We start from the raw sequence: 11,415 nt of genomic DNA on the forward strand, positions 1-11,415 counted from the left end.
TATTGTAAAAAATCAGAAATATGTTTATGTGTCATTATTATTATTATTAACATTTATTTATAAAGCGCCAACATATTCCGCAGCGCTGTACAATAAGTAGGTTTTATACACTGGACATGGTAACATATAAAGCAATCAATAACCGATAAAAGAGGTGAAGACAGCCCTGCCCAAAAGAGCTTACTATCTACAAGGATATGATGATATGATGCCTATGATTAAGTGCATATTTGCACAAAACGCGTCAGGCGTATTGTTTTTAAATGGAGTAATAAAAATTGAGTCTTAAGCAAGCCACTGTGTTCGGTGCATTTGGAGCCCTTTTGCATATGCGTGATTTCGCCTTCCCCAGCTACAGGTTCGGGGCTCTGAGCACCTGAACCACTTCTGAACAACGGTGAGTTCTTTGGTATTTGGGATTTCACATTGTGAGAGCTGATATGATGGTGTTGGGAATTTGACCTAGATCAACTGTGAGACAGATCCGGGGTTTACACACAGGGATCTCTCTTTTGTATTTGGTACGTTTTATTTATTTGATTTCCTGACATTTGAGACATTTAGGTTTAATTAATTAATTGAGCCATTTCTAAGTTTAGGTTACTACCATTTCTTAGTTTGTAGTTTACTATCTACAAGGAGAAAATGTGTTACAGGTAAGTGAATATCATCAGGTTTTGGACTGTGGCTGTGCCATAGCTGGGTAAACACAACAGACAATGTCCATGCATTCACTGCAATTTTTAAAGAATAAGTTGTCTTTAATATGCTTCAGTCACTGAGACAATAAGTTACACAAACTGTTTACATGTTCTCTATTGTGTGAGCCCTGGCTAGGATTTGGCAGTCAAAGTGAGATTTTCTTCTGAAACCACTCCAGGGGACTGCTAGAGTTCACAGACTTGACAGACGGAATAACTGGCACTTTCTAAGAAAAGGGATTGTGGCGCTTACTGTCAGGAGACATGGCATGACACCAGGAAAGCAGGAAACCAATCCAAGGGATGTCATTTTCATTAGTTCCTGCAGTTGCATATAACAGTAAAAATGAAACAAAGCTGGAGGATACCAAAGTGCCAGGGCAAGTTCAGATTTACCTATTAACCACTGGGTGCATATCTTACTGATTTCACACTGTTAAAACTTACATTGTCCATACATTTCTGCTGTTTCAACTTCTGTTGAAAATTAATGTTTCAAAACTCAAGGGTGCGTCTGACATATGGGCACCCACAAGGACAGTTATATACTTACATGAACTGTAGTGATTAGCAGGGGCGGCTAAGCCGACCGAGCTCCCTAGGCAACCCGGTTGGCCACTTTTTCCCCCTCGCGTGTGCTTTGGCGTGCATGCGTAGTTCCCGCGATGGGTCATTGCCCCCACCGTGTAATGACAACCGGCGGGGGCAATGACAAAGGAGCACGGACTAGGGGTAGGCAGGAGAGGCTCCTGCCTGGCACCCCCCCAATCGATGCGCCCTAGGCAGCTGCCTCTTCTGCCTACCCCTAGTTCTGGCCATGGTGATTAGGCTTTTACCATCTGTAACTCTAGGGTAGGAGGGACCCCTCTGAATATTGGGCTGTCTGGGTCAAAACTGGGCAGGTGGAAACCCTAGTAGTGTTCCTTGAAATGTAATTCTTAGTGGTCTAAACATTTCACAAAACTTGCTCACTGCACCCCAGTTTCCTAAATTAGATAACTGTAATCAAATATTAGACGAGAGGACACAACTGATTTTTATGTTTTCATGAAAAACTACATTCAAACCTTTCAGCTGTAGGAACAAAGAACATGGAGTCAGATTTACACAGATCAAGTTATTCTCAATGGAGGGTTCTTTTCCATTTCAATGCAGATACTGGCCATGGAGAGCTGTGGAAATGGTTCATCAAACAATATTGCAATAAAACATTTAACCCCAAGCTTGGTGGACAGCTTGCATCATGTTTTAACCCTTGATGATTCATAATAGTATGTTGGAATTAGAAGTCTAAAATAAGTAATTGAGGTTGAGCAACAGTATTTGTTTTTTCTATGGCAAATAACTAATATTTATACTGTATAGTCAAAATTCACTCAAATACTTATCCTGACACACATTAAATAACAATACACACAAATCATTATACTTTGCCCACTCACCTTATCAGCATGATTCAAAGCACAGGCCAAAGCAATGATATGCTCGCTATGGGGAGCATTTACATTGTTACAGAAACCTTTTATTTGCTCACTTGCTAATTTTACATTATGTTCATGAGAAAGTCATTTTTTTCTGTACTTTAGAATAGATCAATCTCTTATGGGCAAAGCTAGGTTTGAGGGAGAATACCAGTTGTCAGTGTGTGTGTGGTAGCCTCATTGCTTGTATCTTTCTTTGTGTATCATCTTGTCTGTGCATGACAACCTTATCTGTATTACATTTCTTCTGCCTGTTTGTGCAGTGTGGCACCCTGCCAGTATAAAAGGACTATGCAATCTGGTTAAATTTGAATCAACCCCTCAGTCTGGTAAAATTGCAATCAATTGCTAAGGACTCTGCAATATTAATAAATGTATCCTTCAGTTTTATATACATTTACAACATTCTTTTGGGTGGGTTCTAATTTCAGTATATGTTCCATTCAACCCAACAGAAATTTGTTTGGCTGGTTCATATACTGCGTTTTTCTCCTTTTTTAATAGGAAATAGAACAAAATCTTCTATGATAAAAAAGAGTTGGACAAGCAAGTATGTACCTGGTCAACAAAAAGTCCAACAAACTGAGATATCGGTTCTATAACATTAGCTAAAATAAATGGAAAAATGCACCCCGACCTTGCCCCATACTGGAGATGTAAAAGGATGCAGTTACAGTTACAGTTACAGTTCTAGCTGCTGGTCTGAGTGAAGTAATAGAATACAACTGAAAACCCTCCATTATGCTAGTAACATTTCCAAGGGACTTCTACCAATTTATTGCTCCAGATTATATAGTACAGCTTGTAATGAAGATAACTGAGATTGTCTCTCTTGTTTCTTATTAAGATGTCAGTTTGATTGTGTCCTCTGTCTGTAACATTGTAAGCACACCACATGGTCATTAAATCTGTGGCATCATTATCATTAATTTTAAAAGAATCATTGAGTTTGTTTTCTACAAAGGTTCTGTGTTTAGGGGTTTTTTTATTAGTGCATCGTTAAGTTGTCAATGGGGGTCTATTGATCAAATCTTTTAATAACAGTTACAGAAATATGTGTATGGTCTGGAGTATGTTTTAAGTCCTATTTTTGTAGGGTCATTTGTTAGAGAATGCTGGGATCTATTAAAATGTAATCTGAGAGGTAAGTATGTTTTAGAAAAAAGAACAGTCTAATGTCTCTTAAGAATGACTTATGCTCTATAGATCAGACAAGCTCCAGTCTATCACTACATTTTTAAAAACAAAATATTTTATGAACAACCTTCCATTAGTTATATTCCCCTTTGTAGTCCCTTCCTTTTTCGTAGTAATCTAATTTTTGTTTTAAGTATTGTTATATTTGACAATGTTCATTGAATAATATTGGTGAAAAAGACATTGATAGGTATCCAATCAATCTTTGGAAATCAGCGACCAACTGTCACAAACAATAAACAAAGAGATGTTTGGGAAGACAGTGTCACTAAACAAACAAAGAAGAGAGTCACCTTCCCCAACTGAATCCATGTAAACAATATTGACCATCTCCCAGAAAACTGGTTTATCAAGAATATGGTAAGCTTGGAAATCCCATGGGACAGTGACAGCTATGTGTGACATTCAGTATAACAGGTCATTGGAAATGAATGGAGACCTATGGCAAGGGAAATATCCCTTGGTCTACAGCGACTACTACAGGGCAGTGTTTCATTCTAGTTACGGGATGTTTACATGCAAACATTGAGGGGCTGGGGCCTGGTTGTCATGGAGGGCAAGTGGATATAACTTGAAGCCCTTCCACTTGGTGGAGCAGCAGAAGAAGAAAGAAAGGAACAAGGAACAGGTGATGTATCTGGAAGAAACACCTTTAAGAATAGCTGCACAGACATCATACCTTATACATGCACACACAGACAGTAGCGCAGTATAGTTAGAATATATTTATTAGAAGCCTTGTATGCTGGATGCTTCTCTTCCTATAGGATTCAATGTAACTGTGATAATATTGTTTGATTGTACTGACTGTAGTAATTAAAGTTCTATGTTTATAAGATATCAGAGTCATGGATATGTTATCACAGGTTGATAGAATATATGTGTTATTAAACAAAGCCTGACAGGTTAAAGTCGCTAACCCGGTACTTAGGGGGGCTTATATACATATATACAGTGTTCAGAGTCAAGGAAAGCCTGACAAGTTATAGTCAATAACCCGGTATTTAGGGGGGCTTTTTACATTGGCGTAGCCAGGCAGTGAACCCTTCTTCTGAGAAGCATTAAAGAATCTAAGTCAGGATTCTGGAAATCAGATGTATGACCTTAAATTCTATATTTGGACCTAGATCAGCAAATTTAGGATTTGAAATTAGCAGACGAGATGGAAGCTATAAGTTATTTTGCAGATAATGCTACAGTTAAATATGTGTGTAAGGAAAGTTTAAATGCATTGGAATTGTTAAATGATATGTTACATCAATATGAAAATGCAAACAGTAAAATAGGAAAATTAACATTGCATAAGAAAAGGAAATATGTTGGTAATTTAGCTCAACTTGTGTCTCAGTATAAGACATCATTAGAAAGTAGTAAAGATAACATTGTACCTAACAATAACAAACAAGACGTCTCTTCTGAAAAGTTTAAAGTTGAAGGTGTTTGTCCAATGTGTCATCTTAACAGAGAAGAAGTTGAAATTCTAGGGGAACAGTTTACACAGAGAGGACAAACCATAGCAGCACTTACAGAGCAGCTGGGTGAGGAGAGGTGTAAATATCAGAATAGTTTGCCTGCTGTGACAGAATGGGAAGACAGTAAATGTTTTTTCCCTCTACATACAGCACAAGTGGCACATCCAGTGACCAGTAGTGTTAGACACTCACCCTCCAGCAACTTACATAGCTCTTCATTTACAGTGGAGGAGCCCCATAAAAGATATGCTAGGGAGATAAAATCCTTAATTACTCCCTTTAATTCCAGTGTTCACATTGCATATAACCTTGTAATATTTGAGCAATTTGTGGCTCAGTACAGTCTAGATGATCAGACTGCCTGCTATCTTTTAAGAATATGGCTACCTCCTCACTACAGTAATGCATTAGCACTTGGGCAGCAGGATAACAGGTGGGCTGATAAAGAGGAGCGCAGCAATCAGATTTTAGCTCTTCCAGGGGTAGATGCTATTGATATTTCGTTCTTAAATGATATTGTCCCTGGAGAAAATGAAGATGCATTTGCTTTCTGTACAACATACCATGCATTATTTTGTATGGTTACCCACAGGCAAGATTTAGAGATAGGAGACCCCAGAATGTTACGAATACTTGCAGGGAAATATGAGGGCATGGATTTCATTACACGCAACCTGCTTGCTAATGCACGCACTTTTCCTGAATTTCTCTATATTTTAAATGACTGGAGAAAGCATAATGCTGTTACATCTTCTTTAACCTTAAAAGAGGCCAACATACCCAAAACAAACCAGGTTTGTTTTGCTTGTAGGAAAATTGGGCACATAAAGAAAGATTGCAGATACAGGAGGGGTAATAATAGACGGAACAGGAAATATGTAGGGAACTGTGATCTCAGTGATCAGAAAAATTATGTAGCATCTAGTGAGGTATCTGACTATGCAGGGAATGATATAACCCATAGTTTCATGCCTCAAAGAATTCCTAGTGTTTCCATTGGCACAATAAGTCAAACAGAGAATTGCCCAATTGTGTTGGAGGAGGAAGTACTGCAAACGAAAATCATTACACAGGTAGCCCCTACAGTAGATATTGGTGGGGAATATGAAGCATTTTCACCAGTTACTCGTAAAAAAGATTTGTTATGCATGGAGGATGGTTTTAATTTAGGAAGCAGCAATGAACTTACAAAGTTACCCCAAAATAAAATGAATTTGCAAGATTTAAACAGTCAGTCTTGTAAGGAAAGTGCAGAAAACAGACCAGCATTTTGCATGCAAAAAGTAGGGAATAACAAAATAAATGAATCTGATCACACAATAAATTTTCCTGCAAAAGATAAACCTAGGGAAATTTGTGTACAAAATGACAATTCTGTAATACACCCCCAGTTACCGAGCTTACCCAATGTATCTGCTAGTATCAAGGGCCTATTGTTAGAAAAACAGAATAAAGATGGAGATCAAGTGTGTTATTCAAAAGATCAGTTTCAAGTTTCAGATGTTAGCATAGGAAATGTTATTTCCCCAGACAAGGTTCACAATTTTGTTCCAGAACCTACTATAAATGCTTGTGATTATACAAATGACATACAGGTCCAAAGTTTTGATACTGTGAATGGGTTTAAATCATGGTCAATGGGATTATCTACATCTTTTCCTTTATTCACCACAGCAAGATGCCTAACCAGTATATGCTGTCAAAGTAATATCTTACAGGATCTCCATTGTCCCGCAGAAGGAAATGGCTTTGAAAATCTCTTTGCTAAAAGGCAAACAAGCACACCACGTTTGGAAAAAAATTCAGGGGAGATTGATACAACACAGGAAAAACAAGGGATTGTTCTATCAGCTCAGGTCTGGAATGGCAAAAAGGAATCCAATATTAAACCAGAGATTACCATAAAAGATTATCATTTTTGGTATATCTTTTTCCAAACTGTGGTATTGGTTTTGCGGTATATTTTCCCTATCACACAGTACAATTTATATATGGACCTGAAGCCAGAATTAGAATGCCTTATTTAAGTAATTAATGTCAGTACTGTGGGCCTTAGCAATTAAATGTAAATAAAATGTGATAAAAGATTGCACAGCAAATTAATATGTACAGTATAAAAATTATATGGCCACAAGAAAAGAAATGTTTATTTGAAACAGTGTTATACAATAGGGTTTCTTAGTTTTTCAGAAAAGGTGAATTCACTTCGCATCAAGGAGGTGTATATTTATCAGGACACTGTAGTGGCTATTTCTGTTTTCTTTCTTAAAAAAACAAACAAAAAAAAAACTCTTTTTGCAGTTTATAGTATGGCTGTTGTTCAAACATGAAGTTTGTACTCAAAAAGGTATTATATGTGTTTAAATGCAGGATAAAGAGATGGGAATATCAATTTAATGAGATGAGTAAATGCTAAGGCTAATTATATGTGTTGTTTTTCAGGATATAAAGCCAAAGTAAGAGAATGGCAGGCCTTTATAGGAAATTACTACATTTTTCTGTCCTTACAAGAGCAACACATGGTTCATAAGATATGAATATTCCTGTATTTATGAAATATTAATTCTAATCAAGTAGACAATTGCCTTTTAGTAATATAGCCTCATTGTCAGAATGTTTGATACAGATTGTTCTTAGTTATATCCTAATTTGAGAATTCTTTAAAAGGAAATACATTTAATATGGGTAGCAGATATATTATTGCCAACTAAGGGCAACTTAAAGTTTTGCAATTTTCTTGCAACAGTAAAGAATTTTCTTGTAACAGTGAAGTAAATGAAATCAAGTACCATGAATTAATATTTTTATGAAATTAACAGCAAATGGGACATATAATGGATACAGATGTTCATAAAAATACGTCTTCAATACCTAAGTTTGCTTGCAGGAAAATCAATGAATCCATAATGGGGCTTCCCAGGCATAGTCTAACTAAAGGGATGTGTACTATTGTTCCCATTATTTAACAGTCTCCAGTTTAACATATATTTACATATGTATGCAAGCTTATGTGGCTGTGCTGGTTACCTTTTGGACTTTTTTTTTACAGTTTGGAAGGCTAGCAATTTTTTTTTTCTTCCCAAAGATAATTGTCTGAGTTGTGCAAAACCTTTACATTAGTGTACAAGCAGAAGAGTAGCATAATGACATGTAAAATGTAGCAAGTGATTAAGATTTTCAAAAGAAATTTGCCTTTACATGGATTATAAGTTTAAATATTCTATGGTTACGTGATCTCATTTGACTTGAGAAAGTATTTAATGTAGCAATATAAATGTTTTTAATTTGGTGGTTTGACTATACAAAAGGTATACCTTTAAATTACTAAAACTAAGTAGAATCTATCAGCCTAGTATGCACTAAAAAAATGAATTTTGGCAATTTTTTCCCCTTATTTTTTGTACCTATTAGACAATTAAAAAACATCCAGCTGTTAAATTACGGATTCTGTATACTTTGCATTGAATGGTATATATATTTTGTTTTGCTTTCAAATCCACATATGGTTTGTTGTATAACCCTTTATGAGTCCCATTGGTAAAATGTAAACAAAAATGTTTATTTATGAAGTGAGTTACCTGATCTTCTTAGTAACTGTAAGTAAGAGTACTTAATCCATTGAATATACACTACATAAACTTACAATGGTTTTGAAATATTTGTTGACTGCCAAGGATGACTTTTAATGATGTGTATGAATTGGTCCTGAATGTTACGATATATTTAATTCTAAAATATGTAATATATATTATACACACAGTAGTTACAAATTACAGCAAAAATAATATATATACATATCAGAGGGGAATGATGATAATGATGATGATATCTTCTAGTCAAAATCAAATGTTTTAAATTTGGAATTATAGAGTTCTAGTTTGATTGAAACTATAAAGGTAAATATGTATACAGGTGTGGGATCCAGACCCATTATCCATAAAGCACCAAATTATGGGAAGGCCATCTTCCACATTGATAAATTATGTAAAAACCTCCTATCTGGAAAACCACAGGTCTCAAACATTCCAGATAATAGATCATATTCCTGTACTGGCTAAGAATATTATATAATGGGTTGAATTTAATATACAAAATGCCTACTTCACACCAATAGTCGGTATGTATATTTAGTTAAATTTGTTGGTATTACTAGATATAATGAAAATAATATATGGCACTAATGTTCAACTGTGTATGTTGGTTCAAAACTAGCCCATATATCTTTATTGTACATGTAACCTGGTCTGTCATCATATAAAATGCTAATGGTTTTTCTCTGTTACTTCCTAACATAATAATTGCCTTAACTTTACTCAGGTAGGGCAGTGTTTTGTTGAGCAGGATACACAACTTGTTTAAAAAAATAAAAATAAAAAAAATAAAAAACACTGACAATGACTAAATAATTGTTATAGAAAAGAATTCAGTGATATTGATCAAATTGCTTAAAAGAAATTCTAGTTTAACAAATTCTTTTTGTATATTTGGTTCTTAGGAATTATTTTCTGCAAAACCGTTTTTGTATTGTATTTATTGTTTGTTGTATTTGTTTCAATGAGTGTACAGCTCATGCTTTGTGTTAAATGTGAGTGTACAGCATCCAAGGCTAGCCCTATTATTTATGAATTTTAGTGTATACATTTAAATTATGTACACATGCCATCAACTGTTCCTACACCGTTTGACAAGTTTGAACACCTATTTGCCCATCAGACCAGAGCCCAGATATGACGTCCCACAGAATTCAAAGCTTCTGGAACTCTGCAAAATTGGCATTCCCCTATCTTTGATGCAAAGGCGGGAATGTTATTATGGAAATGTTACAGTTAAGACTCTGTGTCTTTTTGACACAAAGGCGGGAATGTTATATTTGACAATGTTCATTGAATAATATTGGTGAAAAAGACATTGATAGGTATCCAATCAATCTTTGGAAATCAGCGACCAACTGTCACAAACAATAAACAAAGAGATGTTTGGGAAGACAGTGTCACTAAACAAACAAAGAAGAGAGTCACCTTCCCCAACTGAATCCATGTAAACAATATTGACCATCTCCCAGAAAACTGGTTTATCAAGAATATGGTAAGCTTGGAAATCCCATGGGACAGTGACAGCTATGTGTGACATTCAGTATAACAGGTCATTGGAAATGAATGGAGACCTATGGCAAGGGAAATATCCCTTGGTCTACAGCGACTACTACAGGGCAGTGTTTCATTCTAGTTACGGGATGTTTACATGCAAACATTGAGGGGCTGGGGCCTGGTTGTCATGGAGGGCAAGTGGATATAACTTGAAGCCCTTCCACTTGGTGGAGCAGCAGAAGAAGAAAGAAAGGAACAAGGAACAGGTGATGTATCTGGAAGAAACACCTTTAAGAATAGCTGCACAGACATCATACCTTATACATGCACACACAGACAGTAGCGCAGTATAGTTAGAATATATTTATTAGAAGCCTTGTATGCTGGATGCTTCTCTTCCTATAGGATTCAATGTAACTGTGATAATATTGTTTGATTGTACTGACTGTAGTAATTAAAGTTCTATGTTTATAAGATATCAGAGTCATGGATATGTTATCACAGGTTGATAGAATATATGTGTTATTAAACAAAGCCTGACAGGTTAAAGTCGCTAACCCGGTACTTAGGGGGGCTTATATACATATATACAGTGTTCAGAGTCAAGGAAAGCCTGACAAGTTATAGTCAATAACCCGGTATTTAGGGGGGCTTTTTACAAGTATACCAACTGACAAGCGTATATTACACACAATTAATTAGATATTTCATTTTCGGAACAAACCTGTGGAATCCACAAGTGTGTTAGTTTAGCCTTGGTCTAATAAACTGATATTTAATAGTTTTATATGGATACAAAGATTAAATACTTTAATGCTTGATTGGCTTATTGATTTATGGTCATTGAAACCTTTTCTATGATTGACTATGAAGATTTTCATTCATCCAGGTCATGGTACATCTAGTATAAGTAAATCTAGAGCAACTGGACTTGATTACTCAGAAAGTCCAGTTGCTCTAGTTTACCTCTCTATGATTCTAATATATTGTCCTATTTTTTCTAGGCCTTGTTTAATAGACACCAGCCAACGTACAGAAGTAAAGATAATGGTAAGAATATTAAGGCTGGTGATATAAATGTATATTTATGCACTATACAGGTATAGAGTATATGCAGTAATGTTTATATGGTCTGGTTTCACCTAAATTGTTTTGGTAACAAAGCATGTGGCAAATTACACTTCTTACACATTTTGGACAATAGGATTAACACTGATTTATCATTCAGAAAAAGGATGCTTAATAGACTATGCTTATGGACCAATTAATTAGCACTTTTTACTAAAGGGTATTTCTTGTTTGATGGGCACTCTTAAGGTGGCCATACATGCACCGATAATATCGTACGAAACCTCGTTTCGTAAGATATTCGGTGCGTGTATGGTATGTCGGCGAGTCGACCGATATCGCAGGAAGCTGCTGATATCGGCCGACTCGCCGATCGGACCAGTTTGAAAATTTTGATTGGGCGCCATAG

Source organism: Xenopus tropicalis, chromosome 5 (assembly GCF_000004195.4).
Source record: "Xenopus tropicalis strain Nigerian chromosome 5, UCB_Xtro_10.0, whole genome shotgun sequence".
NCBI classification, from domain to species: Eukaryota; Metazoa; Chordata; class Amphibia; order Anura; family Pipidae; genus Xenopus; species Xenopus tropicalis.